This window comes from Hyla sarda, chromosome 5, assembly GCF_029499605.1.
Source record: "Hyla sarda isolate aHylSar1 chromosome 5, aHylSar1.hap1, whole genome shotgun sequence".
Lineage (NCBI taxonomy): Eukaryota > Metazoa > Chordata > Amphibia > Anura > Hylidae > Hyla > Hyla sarda.
The window spans coordinates 126,053,923-126,071,950 of record NC_079193.1 but is presented as its reverse complement, the minus strand read 5'-3'; the positions used below and the strand labels follow the sequence as shown (position 1 = coordinate 126,071,950).

Below are 18,028 nucleotides of genomic sequence, written 5' to 3'. Positions count from 1 at the left end.
TATATGTACTGCCCTATGGTCACTACTGGTTTGTGCTTGAAAAAGGCTGCATGGGCGGCTGAAACGTAGCAATTGGAATGGAAACCACTTGTCACTGCGCCTTGTGTGCTGCAGCAACACTCTCTCTCTCTCTCTCAAAAATGAAAAAAATAGGGAACCTTTAAAATGTTAATATTTATTGTATCCATTAAAATATGAAAAAACTTTTTGGAAAAAAATCACACCACGTGAAAGAATGTATTGCCACCGCCATATGTTGGTATCTTTCTTGGTGCTCACCTCTCCACATTAATTCATACAGATGAGAGCCCCAACATTGTATTCTTATATTCTTATATTAACGCCACAGTCTTTTGATCACTATTCATACTTGGTTTTTAGAGCCAAGAGAAAATAATCATGCAATTTTCGCAATTTAAATCCATAAAACTGTTAGTAATTTACTGCATCCAGTGCCATATACTTTAGATCACTGTTCACACTTCTAGTAACGACACAGTCTTTTAGTAACTACACAGTCTTTCGATCACTATTCACACTTGGTTTGTAGAGCCAAGAACAAATATTCATGCAAATTCCACAATTTGAATCCGTAAAGCTGTTAGTGATTTACTGCATCCAGTGCCATACGTTTGAAATGGATGATTTACTACATGCACTGTTCCAGTGATCTAAAGTATATGGCACTGGATGCAGCAAATTACAGTTTTATGGATTTAAATTGCGGAAATTGCATGATTATTTTCTCTTGGCTCTAAAAACCAAGTATGAATAGTGATCAAAAGACTGTGTCATTACTAGAAGTGTGAACAGTGATCAAAAGACTGTGGCGTTAATATAAGAATATAAGAATACAATGTTGGGGCTCTCATCTGTATGAATTAATGTGGAGAGGTGAGCACCAAGAAAGATACCAACATATGGCGGTGGCAATACATTCTTAGTTTTTTCACGTGGTGTGATTTTTTCCAAAAAGTTTTTTCATATTTTAATGGGTACAATAAATATTAACATTTTAAAGGTTCCCTATTTTTTTCATTTTTGATATATTTATACGAGTTGGGAGACCTACATCCTTTGGATCATTATAGTTTTATCTTGATTAAAGGACGTGTCTTGGAGTGTGAGGAGAAATTGAAAGAACTCCTTGATACAGAGGAGTTCACTGCCTATATGTTGAAATCCAAGAATGTGTTGGACAGGTTCAAAGCTGAACAAGAGGATAATAAACGCCAGAAATGGCACAGGGATCAAGAGGACTACAAATCAGGACAAGTCTATAACTGGCAATACCTGGATAAACAGGAGAAAATAGGCTGGGGCATGAAACCAGCTCAATCAACCAAGAAGAGGCAGAGACAACAAAGGCAACCAGGACCCAAACTTCAGTCACAACGTTTTTTAGATGTGGGCCAGAACCTTCCCACGGAGGGAGGAGGAGAAGAATCAGACGGGGTGGCCGCAGAGGACGGCAGCAACAACAAAAGAACGACATCCACGAGAAGCAATCGGGGGATAAAGGGCATAAGAACCTAGTGGTAAATATCTCTTCCCACACACTTACACCCACTGAAATGACTGTCTTGAACAAGGGATTGTCTTTTTGCCCCACAGCAGGGATGGACTGGGTACAATTATATGCTGATTTAGCAGCTCTGTATAGGAACATCAAACTAAAAATATGGTTTAACACTAATGTTTTTGATCCGCAGCCACAGACCATGAGTGAACTCTCTTTAAAATATTGGGGGTTGTCCAACAAAAGTGAATTTGTTCCCCAGCTCAATTCCCAGACTGTGGACACGTTTTCTGAGCTTGTGAACAAAGACATAGATGGTTTAAAGCAGAAACGCAGAGGAATAGTGTGGTGGGGACGACCTAATTTGTCTAGAACAGAAAGAGATGCCCTAGAGTCCCTGGTCCATAATGACGACTTAGTCATAAAACCTGCAGATAAGGGAGGGGCAGTCGTCATTATGGACCGGAGTCTATATTTAGAAGAACTCTATAGACAGCTTGAGGATACATCTGTATACAAATGTACGATGGTAGATCCCAAAATTATGATTACCAATAGATTGAAGACATTGGTGGATCATGCATTCGCGTTGGATGTGATTGATAGTGAATTACACAGATTTTTATTACCGTCCCACCCGGTGACCCCGGTCATATATATCCTGCCCAAGATCCACAAGAATCTGCAACGACCTCCAGGACGTCCAATTGTTTCAGGACGTGAGTCTATCTTGAGTCCAGCAGCAATTTTTGTGGATCGGGTCCTAAGGGAATATGCAATTACAGCACGGTCGTATCTACAGGACACAACAGATTTTTTGAACAAGATAGCTGATGTAACTTTACCTGAAAATGTGATTCTGGTCTCCTTTGATGTTACTAGTCTGTATACTAGCATTAACCATGATAGGGGTCTGGAGTGTGTGAGGAGGGCCCTGATGAGCTCCCGATACTCGGATGAGTGTAGGGAGTTCATTTTGGGACTCGTGGAAATCATTCTGACTTGTAATTACTTCTTATGTGACGACCGGTTCTATATCCAACTAAAAGGGACGGCCATGGGGTCCAATATGGCCCCCACCTATGCCAACATGGTTATGGCAGAGTTGGAGGAGATGTCGGTCTATGTGTCCCACCTCTTCAGCCTTGTGCTGAAGTGGTGGAGATACATAGATGACATCTTTGCCATTTGGAGTGGCAATGAGACACAGTTGGGTGAGTTTTTTAATTTCCTTAACTGTATTGATCAGGACATTAAATTTACTATGGTGTATTCTAAGGTAGGCATACAGTTCTTAGATACCTGGGTCTATATAGCAGGAAGGAGACTCAAAACGGACTTGTATGTGAAGGATACGGACAGAAACAACTTACTCCATTACAGTAGCCTACATCCGAAAAGGATGGTCCGCTCCTTGCCATACAGTCAGTTTTTAAGAGTCAAAAGGATAGTGGATGACCCAATACAGCTTGAACAAAGATTAGGTGACATGGAAGATAAGTTCATGTCTAGAGGGTACCCTAAAAAACTTATTAGGGAACAACAAGAAAAAGCAAGAGGATTAAATAGGTCCACACTACTACAGACAACACCCAGGGTAGAACACCAAAATAGGATACCCTTCATCTCCACTTACAATGGATATAGCAAAGAGGTGGCACAGATTATTCACAAACATTGGTCAGTGATATCACACTCATATACAAATGTACCGGAACTTCAGACTCCTCCTTTGCTCTCATATAGACGATCAGTCAGTTTAAGAGACAAGGTTGTGAAATCAGACATTTTTCCAGTCAAACATGATTTGGCCACACAACTGAGACCTGGATGTTACCCCTGTCTCATTTGTGAAAACTGTAGTCTGATGATCAAGGGTGATTGTTTCACCCATCCTCAAACCAAATACAAATACAACATTAGGCATCATGTTACATGTAAGACAGATTATGTGATTTATGTGATTATTTGCCCCTGCAATTTAATCTATGCAGGGGAAACCAGCAATTCATGCAAGACTAGACTCAATAATCACAAATCTTCCATCAGGACTAAAAAAACGGAACTACCCATCCCAAGACACTTCCTAGAATTTGGTCACAATGTGAATCAACTTAGATTCACTATTATTGAACATGTCCCCATGCCCAAAAGAGGAGGGAATAGACAAAGAATTCTTAAACAAAAAGAGGTGATGTGGATTGATAAATTAAATTCATTACATCCAAACGGCCTTAATATAGATTTTCCTGTTCGTGCCTTTAATTAGGCATTTCTACGTCTCCGTGATTCTTTAGGAACTTTGAAATTGCAGAGCCAGCGATGTTCCCCTATTTCTATAGGTTTTGTTAGCTACTCCGTAGTAATGGTGCTGTAACTTTTTTACGATTTTTTATATTTGTCACTTACACTATGCCTCTCTATGTTTCTAGATACTCACCATCTGGGTCCGGAGACGAGTTGGCGTTACACCTGTGACCACCATAAGGATTCTGCTGAATATACAGGGTAATTTAGGATGTCAAACATCCCACACCAATTTTTGATTGCAGCTTTATGGGATCTTGGACATAGTATGGGGGATGACCTAGTTTAGAAAAGGGCTTAAGATATTTATTTATTTAATCACATTGTATTAGGGAGCGCAGAATGGGGGTTATGCATGTCCCAGTGGGCAGCTCTGCCGAACTATATATGGAACCACATAGTGAAGGAGTCCTAGCTGTGGGACCAGAACACGGAGATGGTTCCTTGAGAACAGGCTGTAGACCTGATATGAAAGTGGTCAGATTAGGCTGCCGATACCACTGGTTTCTGTCCATAGGACAGACCCCTGTAAAATGAGCCATGGCCGCAAACCATATACAATGTAGTGTGCTATACCTTTTGAGCTGAATATATGATACATTATTTAAAAATGATTCTTGCCCATAATTATAGGTTAGTATGGTCATCCTTAGTACTTTATCCTGCCCTTAAACTTGCCAGTACTCAACATGGCGCCCGTACTTTAGTTGTTGATGTGCGCGTGCGCACAGAATATTGGCACATGCGCTGTGGAGATATGGACACCTTACCCGGCAGCTGGTGACGACTTCCGGCGACGACCGGAAGTAACGAATCGGCACCTGCGTACTGGGTTTGTGTACAAACACCCTGCTCTCAACGGAAGTTGATACCGATTGGACATCCACGCTGCTGTCAACAGGTGAACGCCGCCTCCTGAACCGGACCTCAGATGAATTTATTAGAGTTTATATGCACGGTACACTATTGAATCACTGTATTATATGAATAATATGTAAGCACTATATATGATTGTATACCGCTGTATTTATAACACATGTATATGAGACCGATGATGGTCTATTGGAGTACTTTTCTAGTTTGTTTTGATTTTGGTTTGGGCACACCCCCCTCATTTGTGTATTCAATTGAAGGGCCTATATATACACATGCTTGTATAATGTTTGATATGCTTGAGAAAGGCTCTATTGTTGAGCCGAAACGTAGCTTTTCTGCACAGATGTGTGAATAAACCCAACGCTTTCACTGGTATACTGGTGTGCCGCTTCTACTTGATTCTACATATTACTTGGGAGTTGGTCGGTTCCCGAAGCTTGGCATCTGGGCGGATCTGGAATCCTGGTGCACGGTGCTCCCCTTGACTTACTATTTCTATATATATATATATATATATATATATATATATATATATAGTGTAAGGGATTAGGTAACAGGGATGACGTCTCCTGGGTAGACAGGCACAGTTGAGCAGGCACACTGTAGAAATTGCAGTCCAAACAGCAGGGGATTCGTTTAAATGACCTCAGCCAGTTTTATTGTCAGGTTGAGGTACAGAACATAAAATATAAAAACAAAATACTAAGCCTGTCTGTCTCTAACTAACAACAGGAAACCACACTAACCAAGTGCCAGCCTAATACCGGGCACCAAACAATATAGCAAAGTCCATACCACTTAGAGGGCTCTCACAGGCTCCATGCAGATAACCTGTTCCCAGGCTGAGAGAGATGTGTCTGCACTCTCAGCCTTATATCAGGCCAGCACACCTGAGGAGTGATTGATTACCTGACAGCCCAAAACCCGGACTGTCCGGATGGGGTGGGGGGTGGGGGCCCACCCTTTTCTCCCCACTCCAGCAACACAGGCCCTAAAAACACACAGGTTTTATACAAACCCAAATTGCAGAGACCTCTGCTGAACATTTCCCTGGTTGCTTTAAATTACAGAAGTGAGAAACCTAGGGCACACATAGACCCTGTCCACTACTTCTCCAGACACACTGTCACAATATATATATATATATATATATATATATATATATGTGTGTGTGTGTATGTAATGTATATAATGTGTGTGTATATAAAATATTTTCCATCTATGATCACTATGTACTAATAGTGGAAATATATATGTGCATGCTCATTATCATGTATTGACTGTGCATGCTATGCACGCTCAATATCATGTATTGAGCCTGCATGCTATGTATGCTCATTATTATGTATTGAGTGTGCATGCTATGTATGCTAAATATCATGTATTGAGCATGCATGCTATGCACTCCCATTATCATGTATTGAGCCTGCATGCTATGCATGCTCATTATCCTGTATTGACTGTGCATGCTATGCATGCTCAATATCATGTATTGAGCCTGCATGCTATGCAGGCCCAAATATGCATGCTCAATATCATGCTATGCACACTCAATATCTGGTAATGAGTGTGCATGGTATGTGTGGTAATTGCCTGATTTTGGACTGATTTTGGACTTTTGACCATCTATATTGTAGTGCTGTGGTTTTATTAAGTTTAAAACCGGATCACTCCAGTATAGATGGTGAGCAAAAAAATAAAATGTATTCCATTGGGGGGAGGGTATGGTGTTATTTTTACTAGTTTGTTGATAAAAATATAGGGCACGTCAGCTCAGTCCTCCGAAGTTCCTCCTCTCTGTATGGCACGTGTATAGCCAAAACAGAGAGGAGGAAACTGAGAGGCTGCCGTCGCTGCTCTGTAATTACGCCTGTATGCACGCTCCCGAGAGGGAGCGCAGCATACAGGAAGACGGACAGAAGCAAGCCCTGGCCAGGCTTCAGATGATGTCGCGCCTGCCGGGGCCGGCCACTTCCTCAACTCTGAGCTACCGAAGCTGATCTAAAAAAGGTATTTTTATGGGGATTTTGATAAAAATTTACACCGAGATAGATGTAGTTAGTTAGTGTCAGGGACAGATGGGGAGGGGGATTAGAAAATTTAAGCTAGTGATAGCTACTCTTTAAGGCCTGATCCCTGTTGTTGGGAAGATGGCATCTGTGTTTTGAAAGGTATTGGTGGAATCCAGGTGTTTGTTTATTCTTGAAAAATCCTTGTTCCATTATGTTTAACCCCTTAAGGACTGAGCCCTTTTTCACCTTAAGGACTCAGCCCTTTTTTGCAATTCTGACCACTGTCACTTTATGCATTAATAACTCTGGGATGCTTTTACCGATTATTCTGATTCCGAGATTGTTTTTTCGCGACATACTCTACTTTAACAAAGTGGTAAATTTTCATTGTTACTTGCATGCTTTCTTGGTGAAAAATCCCCAAATTTCATGAAAATTTAGCATTTTTCGAAATTTGAAACTCTCTGCTTGTAAGGAAAATGGATATTTCAAATAAATTATATATTGATTCACATATACAATATGTCTACTTTATATTTGCACTATGAAGTTTACATGTTTTTACTTTTGGAAGACATCAGAGGGCTTCAAATGTCAGCAGCAATTTTCCAATTTTCCACAAAATTTTCATTTTTTTTACACTCGCATGTTCTTGTAGACCCAGTTTTTGAAATTTTACAAGGGATAAAAGGAGAAAAAGCCCTTCAAAATTTGTAGCCCAATTTCTCTCAAGTAAGGAAATACCTCATATGTGGATGTCAAGTGCTCTGTGGGTTAACTACAAGGTTCAGAAGGGAAGGAGCAATAATGGGATTTGGGAGAGTGAGTTTTTCTAAAATGGCTTTTGGGGGGCATGTCACATTTATGGTGCCAGAACAGCAAAAAAAAACACATGGCATACTATTTTGGAAACTACACCCCTCAAGGAAAGTAACAAGGGATCCGCTGAGCCTTAACACCCCACAGGTGTTTGACGACTTTTCGTTAAAGTCGGATGTATAAATACATTTTTTTTTTACAAAAATGCTGGTTTTCCTCCAAATTTTACATTTTTACAAGGGGTTATAGGAGAAAATGCCCCCCCAAAATTTGTAACCCCAACTCTTCTGAGTATGGAAATAACCCGTGTGTGGACGTCAAGTGCTCTGCTGGCGCACTACAATGCTCAAAAGAGAAGAAGTCACATTTGGCTTTTGGAAAGCAAATTTTGCGGAAATGATTTTTGGGGGGCATTTAGGAAGCCCCTATGTGACCCCATTTTGGAAACTACACCCCTCACAGAATTTATTAAGGGGTGCAGTGAACATTTACACCCCACTGGTGTTTGACATACCTTTAGAACAGTGGGCTGTGCAAATGAAAAAAAACATTTTTTCATTTTCACGGACCACTGTTCCAAAAATCTGTCAGACACCTGTTGGGCGTAAATGCTCACTTTACCCCTTATTACATTATGTGAGGGGTATAATTTCCAAAATGGGATCACATGTGGGGGGGGGGGGCATTTTAGTGGAAAAATAATTTTTCTTCATTTTTTTCCATCCAACTTCAACGAAAATCTGTCTAACACCTGTGGGATGTTACAGTTCACTATACCCCTTGTTACATTCTGTGAGGGGTGTAGCTTCCAAAATGGGGTCACGTGTGGGTATTTATTGTTTTGCGTTTATGTCAGAACTGCTGTAAAATCAATCACCCCTATACAAATCACCAATTTAGGCCTCAAATGTACATGGTGCGCTCTCACTTCTGAGCCATGTTGTGTGCCCACAGAGCACTTTACGCTTTTGTACTCAGGCGAAATTGCGTTACAGACTTTGGGGGTCTTTTTTTCCTTTTACCGCTTGTGAAAATTAAAAGTATGGGGCAACACCAGCATGTTAGTGTAGATTTTATTTATTTATTATTTTTTAACACTAACATGCTGGTGTAGCCCCCAACTTTACCTTTTCATAAGGGGTAAAAGGAGAAAAAGCCACCCAAAATTTGTAACGCAATTTCTCCCGAGTACGGAGATACCCCATATGTGGCCCTAAACTGTTTCCTTGAAATACGACAGGGCTCTGAAGCAAGAGAGAGCACCATGTGCATTTGAGGCCTAAATTGGGGATTTGAATCCGCCACAAAAATACCCTACAGGGTGTATCCAGTTGTTGCAAAACTCCCAGCATGCCTTGACAGTCATTGGCTGTCTGGCAATACTGTAAGTTGTTTTTTTTCAACAGCTGGAGGCTCTGTTTTGGAAACAGTGCCGTAAAAGACATTTTTTTAAAATCATTATTGGGGGGGGGGGGACTGTGTAGGGGCATGTAGTGTTTTACTTTTTATTTTGTGTAGTGTTTTTAGGGTACATTCACACGGGCGGAGGTTTACAGTGAGTTTCTCGCTGGGAGTTAGCCGCATCTCAATCAAACTTGCAGCAGAACTCACTGTAAACCCGCCTGTGTGAATGTACCCTGTACATTCACATGGGGGGGGGGGTTGCAAACCTGCAGCTGTTGCAAAATGACAACTCCCAGCATGCACTAACAGACCATCCATGCTGGGAGTTGTAGTTACGCAACAGCTGTAGGCACACTGGTTGCAAAACACTGAGCTAGGTAACAAACTCTGTTTCGCAACCATTGTGTTTCCAGCTGTTGCAAAACTGCAACAATCAGCATGCATTGACAGCCGAAGGGCATGCTGAGAGTTGTAGTTTTGTAACAGCTGGAGGCACACTGCTACAACTATCAGCATACCCTCTGGTAGTCTGTGCATGTTGGGAGTTGTAGTTATGCAACAGCTGGATGCACACTTTTTATAGAAAAAAATGTGCCTCCAACTGTTGCACAACTACAACTCCCAGCATGCCCTTTGGCTTTGCATGCTGCGACTTGTTGCTAAGCAACAGCAGAAGGTGAACAGGCCTCACCTCCTGCTGTATCCTACCGCCGGGACTGCTGCCGCTGCCACCACCGGTCCTCCTGCTCCTGTCGCCGCCACTGATCCTAAGGGGACCCCCACCGGACCAGGGCAAGGTAGGAGACCCCCGCTGGTGCCTATTTCCGCTCCGTTCACCGTCCCGATCACCGCCCAGCAGGTCTGTGATTGGTCGGTCGTTCCGACCGATCAATCACATGATCGTGAGGCGGCACCCATGCCACCTCACTCCTGCTGGGTAGTTACATAGTTACATAGTTAGTTAGGTCGAAAAAAGACATATGTCCATCAAGTTCAACCAGGGAATTAAGGGGTAGGGGTGTGGCGCGATATTGGGGAAGGGATGGGATTTTATATTTCTTCATAAGCATTAATGTTATTTTGTTCCAGGAATGTATCTAATCCTGTTTTAAAGCTGTTAATTTTTCCTGCTGTGACCAGTCCTGGAACAGTTTTTCTCCATATTTTTTGTATGAGCCATTAATATACTTATATACGTTTATCATATCCCCCCTTAAACGTCTCTTCTCAAAACTAAACAATTGTAACTCCTTTAATCGCTCCTCATAGCTAAGATGTTCCATGCCCCATATTAGTTTAGTCGCGCGTCTCTGCACCCTTTCCAGCTCCTCAGTGTCCCTTTTATGTACAGGCGACCAAAACTGAACAGCATATTCCAGGTGAGGCCGTACCAATGCTTTATAAAGGGGGAGTATTATGTCCCGGTCCCTCGAGTCCATGCCTCTTTTTATACATGACAATATCCTGCCGGCTTTGGAAGCAGCAGCCTGACATTGCATGCTATTCTGTAGTCTGTGATCTACAAGTACACCCAGATCCTTCTCTACCAGTGACTCTGCCAGTTTAATCCCCCCTAAGACATACGACGCATGCAGGTTATTAGTACCCAGATGCATAACTTTACATTTATCCACATTGAACCTCATTTGCCAAGTGGATGCCCAGACACTTAGTCTATCCAAGTCATCTTGTAACTTATGCACATCCTCTATAGACTGTACCGTGCTACAAAGCTTGGTGTCATCTGCAAAGATAGAAACAGAGCTGTTAATACCATCCTCTATATGATTGATAAATAAATTAAACAACAGCGGGCCCAGTACTGAACCTTGGGGTACACCACTAATTACCGGGGACCAATCAGAGTACGAATCATTGACCACCACTCTCTGGGTACGATCCATGAGCCAGTGTTCAATCCAGTTACAAACTAAAATTTCCAAACCCAAAGACCTTAACTTACCTGTCAGACGTCTATGAGGGACAGTATCAAATGCTTTAGCAAAATCCAGAAACACTATATCCACAGCCATTCCTCTGTCAAGGCTTCTACTCACCTCTTCATAAAAGCAAATTAAGGGTGAATGGGGCTGTCTCGGACAACCCGGTTCACCCTTTTTTTTCTGGGTCACCAGAGACCCGATTGAACCTCAGGACCCCCCTGGGCGATATCAGCAGGCATCCCAGTCCGGTCCCTGCCTGGCGAGCGGCAAGGGCCGGAAGAACGCACCCATACGCCCCGAGTCCTTAAGGACTTGGAAACGGGGGCGTATGGATACACCCTGCGTCCTTAAGGGGTTAAGAAGGCCTCATTCAATAGAGGGGGCTATCTTGTGGTCTTCCTTTGTCTCTGGAACATTGTGCACCCCAAGTGATTTTGTTTTTTGCCACAAGAATGGTTCTTGATTTCTGTAAAGTCAGGATAAAGCACACTTGCAGGCTTCTCTCATACAAGGTATCTGTTAGTAAAAGGCTGAAAGAGGGATGGGCGTCCATTCTCCAATGTATTTGTGTGTTCGTAATTCACAGTGGTTGGCATGTGAACATTTCCTAGGCAGACATCATCTCATCATCTATAATGTCCCACCCTAGGTCAAGCTTCTGAGCATATGAAGAACTGTGAAGACCGTTTATATGTTTTCTCACCTTGTGGACTCTTATGATGTATCTTCCAAGCCGAAGTACTGTCTGAGCCTATGGGTTGAGTCCAGGGATGAGATGTGCTATTGTTTTCTCAGATGTCCATGATGTAATGCTGTCTCAGGTGTAGGAATCTCTTTTTTTAATTGTTTGGAATCTGGTTGCATTCGATTAGGCTAGGCAGAGGCAGGGATGCTTCACCATTTATGGATTTGATTTGGAAATTGGTAGCTCTTCTCCCTTTTTCTTCACTCACACCTGTGCAAGTTTTAAGTGAATATGTGTCCTTAAATACTGAAGCTATCAAAGAAAGCTATTTTAGCTAGAGATCTATTGCTTTTGTCATCAAGTATAGCATACAACCTTACCACTTTCTCTTTGTGACCAATGGAGTAGACTGTAACAAGACATATCTTGGAGCAGAATTTGTTACTAAGACCTTTTCCACACACTTCAGGAGGCGCTGTGTCTCTGTCCTCCTCTCAGTGCTCTGCAGACTGGTCTGAGGGTTTGAGAGTCCAAGGAGCTGGCTTAGGGTGTAAAGCTGTCACATTCTGAGCATTTGATGTTTGCTGCACAGTATTTTGCAAGATGAGTAGTGTTGAGCGGCATAGGCAGTATTCGAATTCGCGATATTTCGCGAATATATGGACGAATATTTGTCATATTCGCTATATTCGTAATATTCGCGTTTTATTTTCGCATATGCAAAAATTAGCATATACAAAAATTTGCATATGCAGAAATTCGCATACGCGAAAATTTGCATTTGCAAATTGTCGCATATGCGAAAATTCCACGCCTGTCTCACAGTGTCAAAAAAACGAATATTCGTAATTGCGAATATATAGTGCTATATTCGCGAATATTCGCAAATTTGCGAATATGTGATATTCGCGAATAAAATTTGCATTGTGAATATTCGCGAGCAACACTAAAGTTGAGAGGTTTATGCACAACACATGAAGCAAATATGGTTTTCCTTGAGGAAAGTTTTGTGATCCTTGAGAAGCGTTTATTTAAATCATCTGCATTTCAACAATGAATGTGGTTTATTATGTAAAGGACATTCTCAGTCTCTTCAGTGCTATGTTTTGTTTGAGGGGTCTTTAGAAGATACACTGGCTTTGTGTACTGCAACAGGTGTACTTTTCAGGTTGCAAAGTGAGACAGGTTTACCTGATTTGGGGTAAGTGGTGTCAAACATTTAGAAGTTAAAGCTGGGATAATTTCTAGTCTTTGCTTGATGGTGCACAAAGTCCACAAATAATGAGAATTGAGGAAATTGGACATTGTGGCAGGTTATAAAGGTAGTTTTTGTACTATGGGGTTTACACCACACGCTGTATCTAAGAATGCCAAACCTTGTAAGTATCCTTCAGTTTTGGCCACTTGGAGCTCTGTCAGCAAATCGCTTAGCCCTCTCAGCTTCTGGAAACGTTTGTTTTGAATCTTAGGGAAATCCTCAACTGTTTTGAAGAGTGCATTTTCTATAATTTCTGGTGATCTGTAATACTCCTCAAGTCTCTCCCACATCCAGGGCTGCCATCAGAAATTTAGGGGCCCCTTACCCGACAGCCCCCCCCCCCCCCCCCCGCTCCCTCCCTGTGGCACGCAGTGAATTTTATCGGAGTATTGGGTATAAAACAATACCTCCACCACGGGACAACATATTACTTCTGCAGTGACTTTATAATACAATCATACTGTAAGGAAATAAAAAACACTATACACAGACCAGTATCACCACACCACTATACAAGGGACAAATAATTACGCCTCACTATGACCACTAACTTTACCACTGAATAATACTGCTTTATTGTTATTGAATAAAAACCACTATACAGAGACCAATATCCCCTCATAGGAGGGACCACATAAAATAGATACCATCTGTACACAGGTGCTGTAGACTGTATAAGTGATTCCAATCATTATAGTTACATACTCATGGGGGCATCATCTCTGATCAGAGTCACTCACTTTTCTCTTTCTTCAACATCTCTCCTGGATAATCATGAAGACGTCTCCCTACCACAACCCGTCTCCACCCAAACTGCCAGACAAACATATTAGGCAGTTTGTCATCCCACAATACAAACCCCCTATATGTATTACACTGCCCCATATAGTATTAGGCCTCAACATTGCCCCCATAGAGTATTATGCCAGAAACATTACTCCCATAGTATATTATATCCCTCATTGTGTCCCCATAGAATATTTTGCCCCCTCCCCTTGCCCACTATAGTATTTTATGCCCATCACATCACCCCATAGTATATTATGCCCGTCTCATCGTCTCATTGCCCCATAGTATATTATACCCGTCACATTGCCCCATAGTATATTATGCCCGTCACATTTCCCCATAGTATATTATGCCCCAAACATTGCCCCCATAGTATATAATGCCCCTTAAATTGTCCCATTAGTATATTATTTCCCCCATTGTATATCATGCCCCCATAGTATGTTATTCCCCTCCTATTGCCCCCGCAATTGTAAGTTATTACCCTTATTTTGGCCCCCATTGTAGATTATTCCCCTCATATTGGCGGCCATTGTAGATTATTCCCCTCATATTGGCGGCCAATGTAGATAATTTCCCTCATATTGGTGCTCATTGTAGATTATTCCCCTCATATTGGCCCCCATTATACATTTTTCCCCTCATATTGGCCCCCATTGTACATTATTTCCCATCATATTTGCCCCCATTGTACATTATTCCCCTCATATGCCCCCCCCCCCCATCCCATTGTATATTATTCCTCACACCATAGTCGCTTCCTGCTCAACAGATAATTGCGAAGACTCGAGTGCCCACTTAATTGCCAGGAATAAAGTAGTAAATTAGGACTTCTCGGATGGCGCCTTCCCAGGAAGAAAAATCTGCCACAGTAGGTTAAAATGGCAATCTTTTATTGGTAATTCAGGTGAAACTTAAAAGCATTGAACCCTGACTAGGTTCTTGGTCAGGCAATGTGTGTTACAGTAATGGGAGCTTGCCAACTTAAATATACAGACATTGGATTACTGCTGGGTCACAGGGTCAAGGTCATGCAAACAGGCATTTTACAGGGAAACAAAAGCACATTTTTCATGTACACGATCACACCCTATAGGTCCAGCTAAGACGCTAGAGAGAGTGTGATGGTGCAAGGGTTAAAGCCGCCAGACCTCTGGGTATCCACTACAAGTCCCAGCAAGTCACCAAATTAACCTTTAGATAATCGTGTTTTACCAGAGCCTTCTTCAGAAAGGTGAGCTCATATATTTAGAGATCAAAGACCAGAGCTGATTAATTAAACATTTAATCTGATAAAAGGTATCACAGTGCTGACTATATAAAAATACAGAAACAAATGACATACAGGTATAACAATATATAAAAGAGTTTTGCAAGGCAAGTTCAGAAAACAAAAGATGAAGTTCTTACAGCATGATGGTATAGCAGTTCCAATAGAGTGAGTTTCAGCTGTTCTTAGGATGGTCTTGTCAGCTTGTGGCCCAGCTTTCTTGTACAAAATTAAGCGCTGCAGAATCTGTAGGCGCTATATAAATAAATAAAATAATAATAATAAATAATAGTGGAAATTCAGTGTATTTAGCATGGTAAAAATGATAAGCTTGGTATGGGAGATGGTGGCTTGTGACCAATTAAGTAGTGATTATTCTGCAGCGCTGGAGACTCAAACTTTTTTGCCCACTATGTTTGAAGGGATCAATGACGTTTAACTTGGGTGAATTTCTATACGTCCAGTTCTTTTTTTATATTTCATATGCTCTTATTGTACTTCGTATCCTGTGTGTGAAGTACAGTCTTGTTACAGTATTCACTTGGGATCCATAGTGCATTACTAGATAATAATATGAAACTTTACTAAGTTTTTTTTTGTGGCAAATGGGCCATGATTAAGATGCATTCTATGGTGGGCTAATATATTTCTGCAGCGCTGGAGGTGCATGCATGTGATGTACATGTATATATGTACACCAATATTTCACATGGTCTCGATTTAAATGCATACAAAATTACCTGGAAAAAGATGACCAACTTCCACTGGTACAAAATAATTTCTTGTTGAATGGTTTGGAATTCATATTATACAATAACTTCTTCATCTATCATAAAAAGGTTTATCAACCATGTAAAGGGACCACGATGGGCTTGGTCATTTTTTTCAAAGTGGAAAATTAAATAGTAAGAAGCATATTTTTTAATAACATGCTATTGGAAAGTTATCCTGCATACATTAATCTATAATATATCAAAAGTTTTTTTTGATGAAAGGTACCCTTTAATCCTTCCAGTACTTTTTAGGGGCTATATACTACAGAGGAAATGCTTTACCTTTTAGATTTCTCTGATGTCATGACCACAGTGCTCTCTGCTGACCTCTGCTGTCTATTTTAGGAACTATCCAGAGCAGGAGAAATCCCCATAGAAAACATATGCTGCTCTGGACAGTTCCTAAAATGGACAGCAGAGAGCACTGTGGTCATGACATCAGAGAAATCTAAAATGTAAAGCATTTCCTCTGTAGTATATAGCCCCTAAAAAGTACTGGAAGGATTAAGATATTTTAATAGAAGTAATTTACAAATGTGTTTAACTTTCTGGCACCAGTTGATTAACCCCTTAAGGACCAGGCCATTTTACACCTTAAGGACCAGAGCGTTTTTTGCAAATCTGACCACTGTCACTTTAAACATTAATAACTCTGGAATGCTTTTAGTTATCATTCTGATTCCGAGATTGTTTTTTCGTGGCATATTCTACTTTAACTTAGTGGTAAAATTTTATGGTAACTTGCATCCTTTCTTGGTGAAAAATCCCCAAATTTGATGAAAAAAATGAAAATGTAGCATTTTTCTAACTTTGAAGCTCTCTGCTTGTAAGGAAAATGGATATTCAAAATATTTTTTTTTTGGGTTCACATATACAATATGTCCACTTTATGTTTGCATCATAAAATGTATGAGTTTTTACTTTTGGAAGACACCAGAGGGCTTCAAAGTTCAGCAGCAATTTTGAAATTTTTCACAAAATTTTCAAACTCACTATTTTTCAGGGACCAGTTCAGGTTTGAAGTGGATTTGAAGGGTCTTCATATTAGAAATACCCCATAAAAGACCCCATTATAAAAACTACACCCCCAAAGTATTCAAAATGGCATTCAGTAAGTGTATTAACCCTTTAGGTGTTTCACAGGAATAGCAGCAAAGTGAAGGTGAAAATTCAAAATCTTCATTTTTTACACTCGCATGTTCTTGTAGACCCAATTTTTGAATTTTTGCAAGGGGTAAAAAGGAGAACATTTTGACTTGTATTTGAAACCCAATTTCTCTCGAGTAAGCACATACGTCATATGTCTATGTTAATTGTTCGGCGGGCGCAGTAGAGGGCTCAGAAGGGAAGGAGCGACAAATGGTTTTTGGGGGGCATGTCATCTTTAGGAAGCCCCTATGGTGCCAGGACAGCAAAAAAAACACATGGCATACCATTTTGGAAACTAGACCCCTCAGGGAACGTAACAAGGGGTAAAGTGAACCTTAATACCCCACAGGTGATTCACGACTTTTGCATATGTAAAAAAAAAAGATTTTTTTTTTTACCTAAAATGCTTGGTTTCCCAAAAATTTTACATTTTTAAAAAGGGTAATAGCAGAAAATACCCCCCAAAATTTGAAACCCAATTTCTCCCGATTCAGAAAACACCCCATATGGGGTTGAAAATTGCTCTGCTGGCGCACTACAGGTCTCAGAAGAGAAGGAGTCACATTTGGCTTTTTGAAAGCAAATTTTGCTCTGGGGGCTAGTTTCCAAAATGGTATGCCATGTGTTTTTTTTTTTTTTGCTGTTCTGGCACCATAGGGGTGCCAGAACAGCAAAAAAAAAAAACACATGGCATACCATTTTGGAAACTAGACCCCTCGGGGAATGTAACAAGGGGTAATGTGAACCTTAATACCCTACAGGTGTTTCACGACTTTTGCATATGTAAAAAAATATATATATATTTTTTACCTAAAATGCTCGGTTTCCCAAAATGTTTTCAATTTTAAAAAGGGTAATAGCAGAAAAAACAAAACAAAATTTGAAGCCCAATTTCTCCCGATTCAGAAAACACCCCATATGGGGGTGAAAAGTGCTCTGCTGGCGCACTACAGGTCTCAGAAGAGAAGGAGTCACATTTGGCTTTTTGAAAGCAAATTTTGCTCTGGGGGCATGCCGCATTTAGGAAGCCCCTATGGTGCCAGAACAGCAAAAAAAAACACATGGCATACCATTTTGGAAACTAGACCCCTTGGGGAACGTAACAAGGGGTAATGTGAACCTTAATACCCTACAGGTGTTTCACGACTTTTGCATATGTAAAAAAAAAAAAAAATGTTTTACCTAAAATGCTTGTTTTCCCCAAAAATTTACATTTTTAAAAAG

General features: G+C 40.9%; 1 protein-coding gene across 8 annotated transcripts in view; it reads left to right on the top strand.

The window, feature by feature from the left end:
- The window catches only part of VWC2 (von Willebrand factor C domain containing 2), an 865,269-nt gene that overhangs the window by 299,022 nt on the left and 548,219 nt on the right, over window positions 1–18,028 (top strand). The window contains exon 2 of one of the 8 annotated variants that reach the window (XM_056520238.1): window positions 3,952–4,027. The exons of the other annotated variants lie outside the window; for them this stretch is intronic. The gene's annotated coding sequence lies outside the window, so the exon portion shown is untranslated. The remainder of the gene's footprint in view (window positions 1–3,951; window positions 4,028–18,028) is intronic. 8 annotated transcript variants of the gene reach the window in all.